This window comes from Syzygium oleosum, unplaced genomic scaffold, assembly GCF_021117445.2.
Source record: "Syzygium oleosum isolate NSW1041296 unplaced genomic scaffold, Sole_v2.1 Sole_v2.26, whole genome shotgun sequence".
In the NCBI taxonomy this organism is placed as follows: domain Eukaryota; kingdom Viridiplantae; phylum Streptophyta; class Magnoliopsida; order Myrtales; family Myrtaceae; genus Syzygium; species Syzygium oleosum.
Window position 1 is genome coordinate 1,631,457 of NW_026607510.1, and position 13,639 is coordinate 1,645,095.

The 13,639-nt window shown below is 41.4% G+C and overlaps 1 long non-coding RNA gene across 1 annotated transcript; it reads left to right on the forward strand.

Annotated features, from left to right (window-relative positions):
* Nucleotides 1-8,612: 8,612 nt before the first annotated feature.
* On the forward strand, nucleotides 8,613-10,096 carry LOC130135028 (uncharacterized). The gene is made up of 2 exons (XR_008814520.1): nucleotides 8,613-9,394; nucleotides 9,465-10,096. It is a non-coding gene; the product is annotated as an uncharacterized LOC130135028 (long non-coding RNA).
* The last annotated feature ends 3,543 nt before the right edge of the window (nucleotides 10,097-13,639 follow it).

Below are 13,639 nucleotides of genomic sequence, written 5' to 3' on the forward strand. Positions count from 1 at the left end.
ATCTCAGGTCATCATTGACTGGAATGAAGAACTCGCAATGTTGACTGATGAACAAGTTAAGTTGGATCCTGAGCTAACTAACATGCCCCCTCTCGAGGACGCCTCTGACGATGACCTCAGGATCGTTATACCCGATGCTTATGAAGTATTGGTGCTGACATCACCTCAGCCCTACACTTATGAAAGTGATAAGATGGTTCCATGGTCATACAATGTTGATCTGATAACAAGGTCAGGGCGAACTTATGCTGATAATCAACCGGCCAAGCCAGTGGCCGAGAAAGAAGCGAAGGAATTCCTAGCTGTGATTAAGGCTAGTGAATATAGCGTGGTTGATCAGCTGAGAAAGTTACCTGCACAAGTCTCGTTGTTGGAACTTCTCCAGACATCATATAAGCATCAGGGTGTTCTGATGAAGGTTTTGAGTGAGATTCATGTGCCCGAGACTATTGAAGAAGATAAGCTAGAAGGGTTTGTCGGGGCGATCCTCCTCAAGGATCAAGTAGCATTTTCTGATGAGGAAATCCCAGTTGAAGGATGTGGTCATAATAAGGCGCTTCATATATCAGTGAAGTACAAGGAGACTCACATGGCTAGGGTGCTTGTTGATAACGGGTCAGCTTTGAATTTATGCCCGTTGGCTACTTTGAAAAGGCTAGGCATTGATCCATCTACCATGCAAGCAGCTAAGACTTCTGTTCGAGCCTTTGATGGAGTAAAGAAGGATGTGATAGGCCAGATTAACTTAGAGCTGCAAATCGGACCTTCGGTGTTCGATATTCTTTTTCAAGTGCTGGATATCGCTTCTGCTTTCAATTTCTTGTTAGGGCGGCCATGGATCCACAATGCAGTCGCAGTGTCCTCCAGTTTGCATCAGAATATCAAGTTTGTGGCTGAAGCAATTGGTTACAGTTTATGGAGAGGAAGATCACCGAATCTTCAATGCGACATCGGTCCCATACATAGAGCCCGATCATGTTGAGGAGGATAGCTATTATTCATTTGAGATAGTTCAAGTTGTTCAGGCTTCCTCTGATATGCCGTTGCCCGTTCCTGAGGTTTCTAATGCAGCTATCATGGTAGCCAAGGTCATGGTCGGTAATGGTTTTGAGCCAGGTAAGGGTCTTGGGAAGGAAGGCCAAGGCATTCATGCCCCGATTGAGACAAATGGACAATCCCACAAGGCTAGTTTGGGATATCATCGGCCGGGAAGCCGCGAACGAGGCCACGTTCGTTGTAGAGACCGAAGAGGAGCAAGTCAAAGTCCTTTACCACCTTCCATTGACCACACCTTTCGCTCAGCTGGAGTAGTGGGGGGATATGAGCATTTAAAGCCGAGCCCGACTGAGGATGATCTCGGGCTTATCTTTCCTAAGTCGCCACAAGCCCTAACTGACTCGCCTAAGAAGCACGGTAAAGCGATTTTGGTCAGTTTGTCTGATGATTCTGAGGATGACTAGCCACCCTGTATTTTCAAGAAGCCGGAATCGAGGGTGGTGGACATTGACTTTAATGATGGTATACCCTACCTCACCGGTTGGTTTGCTGAGACCTCCATTGGTGCAATCACTGAAGGACCACTTGAAGGGATGGGCGTTGGCCCTCAAGAGTAATTATTTCCAGTTTTCGTATCTCCCCTGCGTGGGAATCTTTATTGCTTTTTTTTTCGATTTTCATTCCAATTCATGTTGCACTTAGGTTTTTCAATCCAATAAGATGTAATTCATTGATTCGATATCAGTAAAATTACAGAGGTTTTTATCATTTTGAATCTTGTTGAAATGCCCCAAACCAACACGATGACGATAACCAACGATTGGAAAAATTTGTCATCTACGGTAAGAACTGAGGGTTGGGCTTCTCAAGAATTCTCGTCTCGAGGTCTTCGAAAGCAAAATGAATTTCAAAAAGCAATGATCAATTTTCGAAAATTGCTTGTAGTTAGGCCGTGTCTTGTCTTTTTGATCCCTTTCTTTCATGTTTCAGGACTAATCTCAAGGCATGCGAAGGGACGGGAATCATGGATCCTCATATATGTGATGCAAGTCAATCCGATGACTCAGACGATTCTAATCCGAATGATGAAGAGATACGATGGAACTTGGAAATCCATGAGAAATCTAAGCCTTTGATTGTTGAAGAAACCGTAGTGATCAATCTTGGCGACATGGAGAATCCTAGAGAGGTGAAGATTGGGGCATGTCTCCCTAAAGATGTGGCCAAACGCTTGACCCAATTGTTGAAGGATTATCAAGACATCTTTGTCTGGTCTTATACTGACATGCCGGGTCTCGATCGATCGATCGTCGAACATTGTCTACCGACTGATCCTTCGGTTGAGCCCGTGAAGCAAAGGCCGCGAAGAGCTAAGCCAGAACTGGCAAAGAAGATCAAGGAAGAGGTCATGAAGCTTCTTGACGTGGGATTTATTGAGACTACCCAATACTCAGAATGGGTTGCTAATATAGTCCCAGTGTTGAAGAAAGACGGTCGGGTTCGAGTGTGTGTTGACTACCGAGATCTGAACAAAGCTAGTCCTAAGGATGATTTTCCACTCCCACATATTGATGTACTTGTGGACAGCACAGCCGGGTTCGAACTATTTTCCTTCATGGATGGTTTCTCAGGTTATAATCAGATCTTGATGAATGAGGATGATAAGTTGAAAACAGCATTTACCACTCCATGGGGGACATTTCATTACAAGGTGATGCCCTTCGGTCTAAAAAATGCTGGGGCAACTTACTAGCGGGCAATGGTCATGTTGTTCCATGACATGATGCATAATGAGATTGAGGTCTATGTTGACGAAATGATTGCAAAAACTCAGCGTGGAGAAGATCACATAGAAACCTTGACGAAATTATTCAATAGGCTTCGCAAGTTCAAATTGCGCCTCAATCCGGCAAAATGCGTGTTCGGGGCAGCCTCTAGCAAACTACTCGGCTTCATTGTCAGTAACAAAGGGATTGAGATTGACCCGTCAAAAGTGAAGGCCATTTGTGAAATAAAATCTCCCTCTTCGGTGAAGGAAGTTTGTAGCTTAATGGGTAGACTAAACTATATAGCTAGATTTATTTCTCAGCTATCTGAAACAGCGAAGCCTTTCTTTAAACTTCTCAAGAAGAATGCGCTGGTTAGATGTGATGAAGAGTGTGAACTGGCATTCGACAAGCTTAAGCACTACTTGATGAATCCGCCGGTGCTTGTTCCGCCGACGCCGGGGCAACCTCTAACCCTGTACCTTACAATCCACTGCGAGTCCTTAGGAGCCATGCTTGCTCAAAAAAGTGAAGAGGATGGAAAAGAGCGTGCGATTTATTATTTGAGTAAGAAGTTCACCGCCTCTGAGATGAACTATTCTGAAGCAGAAAGAACGTGCGCAGCACTGGTCTGGGTGCTACACAGGTTGAGGCAATACACTTTGCACTATCAGATATTGCTTGTAACAGAGTGTGATCCTGTCAAATACTTGCTCAATCAACCCGCTTTGGTTGGAAAACTGGCAAAATGGCAGATTCTCATCTCAGAATTCAATGTTCAATTCTTGTCTCAAAAATCAGTCAAAGGACGAGTAATTGCTCATGTCCTGGCCGAAAATCCTGGGAAAAATGAGGATTTGGGTTTGCTAGAGGATAGAGTCATGCCAATTGATGAGTATGTATGGATCATGTATTTTGATGGGGCCGTAAATTTGTTAGGATCAGGTATCGGGGCAGTTTTAATATCCCCAGGCGGACAACATTATCCAGTGGCGGCAAAACTGATATTTCCTTGCACGAACAATATCGCTGAATATGAAGCATGCGTCCTCGGGTTACAAGCTGCAATCGAAATAGGAGTAGCTCGACTTAAGGTGTTCGGAGATTCAGCCTTCATTATTCTTCAGACCGTTGGTACGTGGCAAACTAGAGATGCTAAGTTGCAGCTCTATCACGCCTATTTAGAGGAGTTGGTGGAAGAGTTTGAAGACAATTCGTTTGAATACTTATCAATGACTCAAAACCATTTTGCCGATGCTCTGGCTACATTATCGGCAATTCTACAAGTGACAAATGGGTTAGAAGTTGAACCTTTAAAGATAGAGGTCTTACAGAAACCGACTTATTGCATGGCCACGACAGAAGAGCCCGACGGCAAACCGTGGTATCATGATATCAAGGCATATCTTCAAACACAGGAGTTTACTGAGAAAAGTACCGCATCTGACCAAAAGTATATCAAGAAAATGGCGTCGAAGTTCTTCTTGAGCGGAGAATGCCTATACAAGCGGTCCTATGATTCGGTTTTATTAAGGTGTGTTGATTCAACCGAAGCTGTTCGTTTGATGCTAGAAGTACATGAGGGAGTATGTGGTCTGCACATGAATAGTCATATGCTAGCAAGGAAGATAATGAGGATGGGTTATTATTGGCTCACTTTAGAGAGTGATTGCATTCAGCATGTCCGGAGTTGTCACAAATGCCAGATCCATGGTAACAAGATTAATACTCCTCGGAATGAATTGCATCAGATGTCTGAACCATGGCCATTTTCTATGTGGGGCATTGATGTGATTGGCCCAATCAATCCTAAAGCGTCAAATGGACATCGGTTTATCCTGGTCGCTATCGATTATTTTTCGAAGTGGATCGAGGCTATGTCCTATACGACAGTGATGGCCCGGAATGTGGTGAAGTTCATTCGTCGAGACATCATTGCTCGATATGGTGCACCTGAGACCATAATTACTGACAATGGGTCAAATCTAAATAATAAATTGGTGGATGATCTGTTCAAGGAGTTCAAGATCAAGCATCTGAATTCCTCTCCATATCGTCCGCAGATGAACGGAGCGGTCGAAGCAGCCAACAAGAATATCAAGAAAATTTTGGCTAAAATAGCTGAGAACTATCGTGATTGGCATGAGAGATTACCTTTTGCACTTATGGCATATCGGACTTCTATCCGGACATCTACAGGGGCAACTCCATATTCTCTTGTATACGGTATGGAAACAGTTCTACCTGTTGAGGTTGAAATTTCTTCGTTACGTATTCTTTCACAGGTACAATTGTCAGAAGCATATTGGATCCAGCAGAGATTGGATCAATTGAACATGATTGATGAGATAAGGCTTAGAGCTCTATGTCATGGCCAGTGCTACCAACAACAAGTTGCTAAATCTTTCAACAAGAAAGTCAAGCCTCGACATTTTCAGGTAGGTGACCTTGTCCTGCGGAAGTTATTGCCGATAGTTCCTCTTGCAGAAGGAAAATTCGCCCCAAATTATGGCGGCCCGTACATTGTGAAGAAAGTCCTTCCAGGAGGTGCTTTGATTTTGGCCGAGATGGATGGTCGTATTTTTTCCAGTCCAGTTAATTCTGATTCTGTGAAGAAGTATTACATTTGATTTGTACTCATTCTGACTTTGTTTCTATCAAGTCTCAAATTGAATTTCATGAATCAATTGACTTTCTTGTTATGTTACTAAGCTTTGTTTAAGGAAAGCTTTTGATCTGGCAATCTGTTTCTGTCCTAATGAAGCGATCATATTGCATGAGAGACTTCAAGATGACGAAAGGCAAGCCATTTCCATACACGTCCTGAATAATAATCCCCAGTACGAGTTGAGTGAAAATTTCGTGCTGACAAGGTAAAGGATTATCTCACGAAAAGTATGACGACCAAAATGATGAGAGGCATTCATTCCCTATATCTAAACACTACAGGTTATCATTTGCTTAACCCTTTGAACAGAGTTTCATTTGTTACCCCTATAAGGAACAACCCCATACCGGGGCAATTTCTTAGAAAGTTCAAAATGGATAGAAATTTCTTGCTTTCACTTGCATCAATCTTCAAGTATATTTACTGCATGCAAATTCTGTGTTAGCTCGAGTGCCTTAGATATGACGAAGAGCATTTCTTTCTATATCCTTACACATTATACCCTTTGCATACCCAATTTGAGCGGTGAATTCATTTCAACCCGATTGATGATCATTCTCATGATAAACAAATGAAATCATCTCGAAGCAAGTTCAAGGTGACTTGAGGCAAATGGGAGCTCAAAAGAAAATTCATCAGGAAGGACGCAAAAGGACTCCATTAAATCAAAGTTCTCTCTCTCGGAAAAAGCTCTCTTTAAAAAAAGGGAGAAAAATCTTTCGAAAAGAAATTCTCTCTCTCTAAAAAAAATGATGAGAGAAAGAAAGGCTTCGGCGAGAACTGAGTTGATATGCAAGATCATCCTTCAAGGAAAAGACCATTTGAAGGTTCATTTGTAGAGCAATCGCTAGAGATAGATCAATGGTACCAGTAGCATGATTGGATGATCACCAATTTCCATGTTCATAATACCCCCTTTGATGGAAATAGGCCATTCATTTCAAGTCTACCCGAATCTACGTTACAACCCTTACCGAAGTCGCTTCAGAATAGGACACTTGAGTTAACGTAGAGTTTCAAATGCTTATAAATGTTGCTCGAAGAAGTGCGAGCAAGATTTTTCTATCTCATTTTTTGCAGCGTTCCTGACTTATAAATCCAGAGCAGCTGGTAATATCAATTCTTTCAAAGCTATGACTCTCATGAGTCCCCATTGTGAAACCTTTGACCAAGCTTGTGTTTCAGTCCTTATAAAGACCTCTTAGATTGGCCAAGTCATACTGATTTTGAGAATATTCGAACCCTTGTCAAGCACGATAAAGAGAGTTTGAGTGATTCTTATACCCGCATCAAAGATCGGGTCAAAAGCCTTTCATTGAAAGTGAATGGAAAGTCCTTTTTGATTAAAGGTCTCTCATTTAATGTGATCAAATTGTCAAAAAGGAAGAAATTGTTGTTCTTATTGATAAATTCCCCAGTGAAGCTTGGTAATGCAGGCATATTCATGAATTATGTTTTCTTTGCCTATGCACATGTGTTATTTTAACCTTTTCTCAGGTAAAAACAGGTGCAATGCAATTGGCTCTGTCATTTTTATAACGGCAAAAGAACACTACAAGTGCCATAACTTGTGTACGGCGCTCACTTTGGTGCCATAAGTTTTTTTTGGATCACTTTAGTGCTAAAATTTTTGAAAAACGATCACTTAAGTGCTAAAATTTTTGAAAAACGATCACTTAAGTGCCAACTCCGGTGCCGTACACAATTTTTCGTCGGAAATCCGACGTGGCATTTTTTTTATTAATTTCTGGAGCTGACGTAGCTCGCCGGAGATTGGCACTTAAGTGATCGTTTTTCAAAAAATTTAGCACTTAAATGATCGTTTTAAAAAAATTTTAGCACTTAAGTGATCATTTTTCAAAATTTTAGCACTGAAGTGATCCAAAAAAAACTTATGACACTTAAGTGATCGTTTTTCCTCCGACTTGGCACCAAAGTGATCCGAAAAAAAGTTATGGCACCAAAGTGATCTCCGTACGCAAGTTATGGCACTTATAGTGTCCTTTTGCCTTTTTATAACATAAGAAGAATTCAGGTACGTCTGCTAATTATTCTTCATTGTTTCTCTTTTCGTGTTCACTCAGTGGAATAGGAGACATGATCTCTCTCATATGTTCACCAAGTGGAATAGGTGACATATCTCTTTGTGTTGCCCAGTGGAATAGACAGCATACCCCATTTCATGTTTGCCCAGTGGAACAGGCGGCATAGTTTCTCATTCCGTGTTCACCCAGTGGAAAAGGTGGCACAACTAACCTCATGCTCACCCAATGGAACATGTGACATGATCCTTTTCGTGATTGCCCAGCGGTATAGGCAACACGTCCCTTTTAGTTCTTTCTTCATATCATGCGTTATTTCGCATCTGTAGGAAACTACAGGTAACAGATAGGCAATCCTGTACCTTGAGAACCTTACTTTGAGTGGACTAGAAGTTTGGAGATCGAAGGAGTTCACAGCATTATAAAGCTTTCCCTCACTTGGGCGCTTTCTGTGCGATCCGTATGTAAGGCTCTTTCACCGCTCTTCATGAAGTGAGAAGCCTTAGCATACGTTCCTTATTGTTTGCATATCACGCATCATTGCATTTGAAAAATTGGAATTAAAACCCCCAAAAAAAAATTAGAAGAAGATCATTCATCATTTTGCATGGTTTAAATTTAGGTTTCAGTCTTTGAGCGAAACCTTTGCGAGCCTCCACTCAAAGAGGGGCAGCTGTTGACAACTAAATTTTGGAGACCCAATTAGTCATTCATTGCATAAAAATTAGGGATCGATCTCAGCCCCTAGAAAAACAATTAATTAGTTAAACTGCATATAGATTTTAGGAGCATTTATAGTAATAGGCTCACATAGTTGCATTTGCATTAAATCAATGGCGAATGGACTTAGTTAAAAGCCCACGAATAAAAAGTTTCTCCAAACTCGTTCATTATCATGGGTGGAACTTTCGCACGTGGGATATGAAGAATTTTCGGAATAGATGCATGATTTTCGGTCAATATATTTTTGGTTGGGCACTTGTGCAGAAATATCGTTCATGATTTCCTGAAGATGTCCACGATTTCATAGACTTTGTTTTTCGGATATTTGTGGAAATATGCAAGATTTTGTCGGTCAATGGAAAATAGTAAGAGCAACTGGGAAAGGAATATTCATGTGAGGACGTATATTTCAGCAATATATCTTTCTCAAAACAAGAAAGAGTATGCTGCCAAGAAGACCTCCCCGCGCCCATAATCAGAAGGAAGATATAACTCTAAGGGAGGAAAGGAATAAAATATACGTTCTGCATAAGGAAAGTTGACCACGTCCTTTCCCGAAAAAAATCTAGGTTGTCTTGCATATAAAAGGGGGAGGTCTCGGTCAACAAGGGGGGGCTTTTCTTTTGGGATCTGATCACACACAAGAAACACGAGAGATACACGTACGTGAGGTTAGAGAGAGAAGAGGTCTCTCGGCCAAACACCTTCTGGCCGAGACTCCTTCTTCGGCGCCACCCCTTACCAGCTGACCGCCGCTCTTTCCACGACGGCAAGTTGTTCTGATCTACCCCTACGCGCTTGACACTGACCTTGACGACATTTCTGTTCACCGTCCGACGACGAAGCAGCCTTGCCGAGCCTTACTGACGAACAGCCAGCCACCTCAGGCTCGAACATCTGCACCGACAACGCTGCTTGCTGCTTCGTTCCATCGCGAGCTGCCTTTCTTGTGGTGTCGTCGTTGATCCAGTTCGCCGACGCCTCTGCACTACCGTGACCAGCCAATGACTACGCCCAGTCCTAGCCGCTCGATGACGTCTCTGCTCCAGTAATCAGTCGGGAACGCGCTGCTCCGTTCCGCAACAGTTTGAGCCAATGGTGACGAACTTGCTGTGCCGCGAAGCCATTGAGCATCACCCACTGCCACCCAAGCTGTTGTTCTACACCTTTGCAGCGTTTGTAGCGTTGTGTTTCATCGTGTACGGCTCCGGGTGATACTCCACCAAACCTGGGACAAGTTCTTTGAATTCCTTGGTAAATTATTTGCAGGTTGACCAGTGAAGTCAGCAATTTTGTGTGAACTCCAGCAACGTCCAGCAAATTCGCGAGTGTCCGCGGAGTGAAGCCACCATCAAGTCCGCCATCATCCGCCGGTCCTGTTTCGGAAGCGAATCATCCTAACTAGGTCATTTTCTCGAGCCAAATTTGGTCTCCATATTTCATTTATCTAAATTGGGTTATTTGATGCTAATGTGATTTTGAGTGATCAGAGCATTATCTAACTAGGATTTTATTGCGTATGAAATCAAATCTAAAAAAAAAGGGTGCCTCGCTTAATTTAAAAACTACAATTTAACTGAATATTCTTTGGAAATCTTGGATGTGTATTACTTGTCAAATTTGGATAGATTTTGAAAATTTCAAAATCTTTTGAATATATCCAAGATATTCAAGATAGCAAAATCTTTTCAAGATGTGATCGGTTAGGAAAATCTCCTAATCCGCAACTGCACACATGGGAATAAGTCTATCTATCAGGCTTTAGATAGAGTTATTTCCATAGCGGGTATTTCGAATTTTTAGGGTCGATTTGTCAAGCTTCAGATCGAAACTTAATTCGAAAGATTTAGCGGTTATAATCTTTCTACTAAAAGATTTGTGACTTGAATTTAAATTTAAAAATGCATCAAAAATACAAAAAAAAAATTCATAAAAAGAAAAACCAAAAAAAATTTTGCACCTTTGAACTCTAAATCAGAATTCATCAAAATTGCCGAATTGAGCATTTTTCTTGAGATTGGTACCGAAAGGACGTTAGGGTAATCTAGCGTAACCAAGTCCCCGGATTTATAATCTCTGGTTCGTAGAAATAAAATAGTACTCCCGCTATTTTATTTAGGTTTCTAATCAACCTACCTTAAATGATTAGTGGCGGCTCCCATTGAAAATATTTGCATGCTCATAATTGGACCTAAGTTGCGAATTGGTAGAGTTTGGGAGAACTCGAGCTAGGTTAGTTAATTTAATTGATCTAGTAATCCATTAGCCTAAGATTGGAAAACCTGATTTTTAGGTCGCGACATGGCAGACGTGGGCGGAAGGGACGTGCGGGCAGGGGGGGCGGGGGAGGCGCGGGCGCAGAGGAGAGAGAGAGAGAAAACGCAAAAGTCAATGCCATCGAGTGCGATCCAACGGCCAGAATTCAAATCTGAAAACGATCCTACGGTCCAAATTAATCCTAAAATTTAATTAAATCAAACTACCCGAGGGAGGTCTACTAGTCCAAATCCGCACCCGGTCAAAAATTCACTTTTCCACTATTCCTGGCAATATCGACGCTGGCCACAATAATATCGACACCGTCCAATTAAATTCATCCCGGAACTCCGAGAAATTCGACACCAAAATTTGGGCTCTAAATAACGATCAAATTCGATCGATTGTGATTCTAGCGAAATCTCAATTTTAAAACAATAAACGAGAGTGATCAGTTCCCGGACGAGATTCTACTATAAGCACACTGACGAATTACACATTTTATAAATCCCAAAAATGGGCCGAAATTCGGAATGTCACAATTCATTCATAAATTCTCCCTTGTTAAGTGTAGCAGGATTAAAATACTATTAAGTTTGCAAATCATGCGGATGAAATTCATTCAAAACTCCTTAAGTAAGAGAATATAGTAATCTATTTTGTCCCCAAACAATGGTTAAATATATTGGTAGCTTCTACTTAACCGGGTACTACTTTATATTATTTTAGCAAACAAGACTATTATTAGAGATAATTAGGATATTTATTTTGATTCTCCATATCTCTTGAGACTATATATACCTTGATAGTACATGTCTCTGATTGATTGTGATCGATATCATGATTATCTCGTTACCTTAAATTGTCATAATTTAAAGCCTATGAATAAGTTCATATACACTCCATTATATATACAACTACTTAACTTTCTCTTCTTCATTATTCTACTCTATGCAAGTTTGACATATATTCAACACTACTCTATCGAGCAACCACTCCCAAATTCTATCCTCAACCATAATTTTGCATTTATACTTAATCACTTAATTTTATGCATGCATAAAGTGTCACGCCCCGAACCCCGACGGGCTCGCGACACCCCTTCGACGGTCGTATTGAACGCGACGTCCCAGGACGCGTCGCCGACCCAAACGAAATACCCAAAGTCGTACGCAAGCAGAAGCGAAATTTAAACAACCCAAACAATAAAATAATGACCAAAGGGTAGCACTACAACATTCACAAATACACAACATCAAAAGGGACCAGCAGTTGGGTAGCCTACTACACTATACAAGAGAGGGGCACCCAAAGATGAGACGAAGCATCAAATGCCCAAGGTCACTCCCGGTCTCTGAACCGCACATGACGACTATCCGTCACTCCAAACCTGAAAATATTTTAACAACGGGGGATGAGATAAATCTCATTAAGTAGACAACCTATACCCCACCTATGCCAATACGTACCCATACGAGTTTAACGTGTAATTCACCAGCCAACACAATCAATTTTCACACAACAAACTTACCTCGCCACGATTCCCATACTAGCTCTGCACATTAGTCAAATCACATGAATATCATAATAACTTATCAACACATCGCTATCATTTGGGCGCCATATACATACGTACATTCACTCAATTCAATCACACTCAATTCGCATGCGTGGCCGATCAACTTTCCACGACCTGGGTCAACACCCCACAGGTCAGCCCTCCGATCAAGCCGGGCTCCGTCCCTCACTGGACCTTTCACACTTTCACACGACTCGCGTCAACATGCCTCAGGTCAGCCCCCAAATCAAGCCGGGCTCCGTTCCTCACTGGACATTTCACTCTTTCACACGACCCGCGTCAACACGCCTCAGGTCAGCCCTCAAATCAAGTCGGGCTCCGTCCCTCACTGGACATTTCACATGAGGATGAAGATGATGCTCATGAAGAAGATAAAGATCAAGACGGAGATGAAGACGAAGATGAAGGTGAAGATGAAGGTGAAGATGAAGATGACGAATATGATTTTTGAGACTTTTTACTAATTATGTGTAATTATTATTATTATTGCGACATGTGTTTTTTGTTGTTGTCATAATTTTCATTATTGTTGTTGTCGTAATTATTATTGTTGTTGTTGTTATTATTAGAATCCGTGGCTAATTAGCCTCAGATTTAGCCACGGAATTGAAATAGTTGGGAAAAAGCCACGCGACTATATTTCCGTGGCAAATTTCCCACGAATTTAGCCATGAATTTCAACAAAAGGTTGTCTCTGCCGGAGGCCTTATTTTTGTGGCAAAATTCGTGGCAAATTTGCCACGAAAATAGTACATAGTACAATAATTGCCACGAAATCCAAAAAAAGCCGGTTTTGCCGAAAAACTTCAATTTTGTCGCATGAAAATAGTATATAGTGCAATAATTGCCCGGAAACTTGTATTTTGTGGAAAAATTTGTGGCAAATTTGCCACGAATTTTGCCACGAAAATAGTACATAGTAATATTTGCCCCGAAACTTGAATTTCGTGGCAAAATTCGTGGCAAATTTGCCACGAATTTTGCCACGAAAATAGTACTTATAGTCACATTTGCCAGGAAACTTGAAATTCGTGGCAAATTTGCCACGAATTTCAAGTATATAGGAGAATTATTGCCCCGAGGTTTTGAAATTCGTGGCAAAATTCGTGGGAAATTTCCCACGAATTTTGCCACGAATTTCAAAAAAAGCCCGCCAACGCCGGAAATTTGAATTTCGTGGCAAAATTCGTGGGATATTTCCCACGAATTTTGCCACGAAAATAGTATATAGTGCAATAATTGCCCGGAAACTTGAATTTCGTGGCAAAATTCGTGGCAAATTTCCCACGAATTTTGCCACGAAAATAGTACATAGTAATATATGCCACGAAAATAGTACTTTGTCACATTTGCCCGGAAACTTGATATTCGTGGCAAAATTTGTAGCAAATTTGCGACGAATTTTGCCACGAATTTCAAGTTTATAGGAGAATTATTGCCCCGAGGTTTTGAAATTCGTGGCAAAATTCGTGGGAAATTTCCCACGAATTTTGCCACGAATTTCAAAAAAAGCCCGCCAACGCCGGAAATTTGAATTTCGTGGCAAAATTCGTGGGAAATTTCCTACGAATTTTGCCACGAAAATAGTATATAGTGCAATAATTGCCCG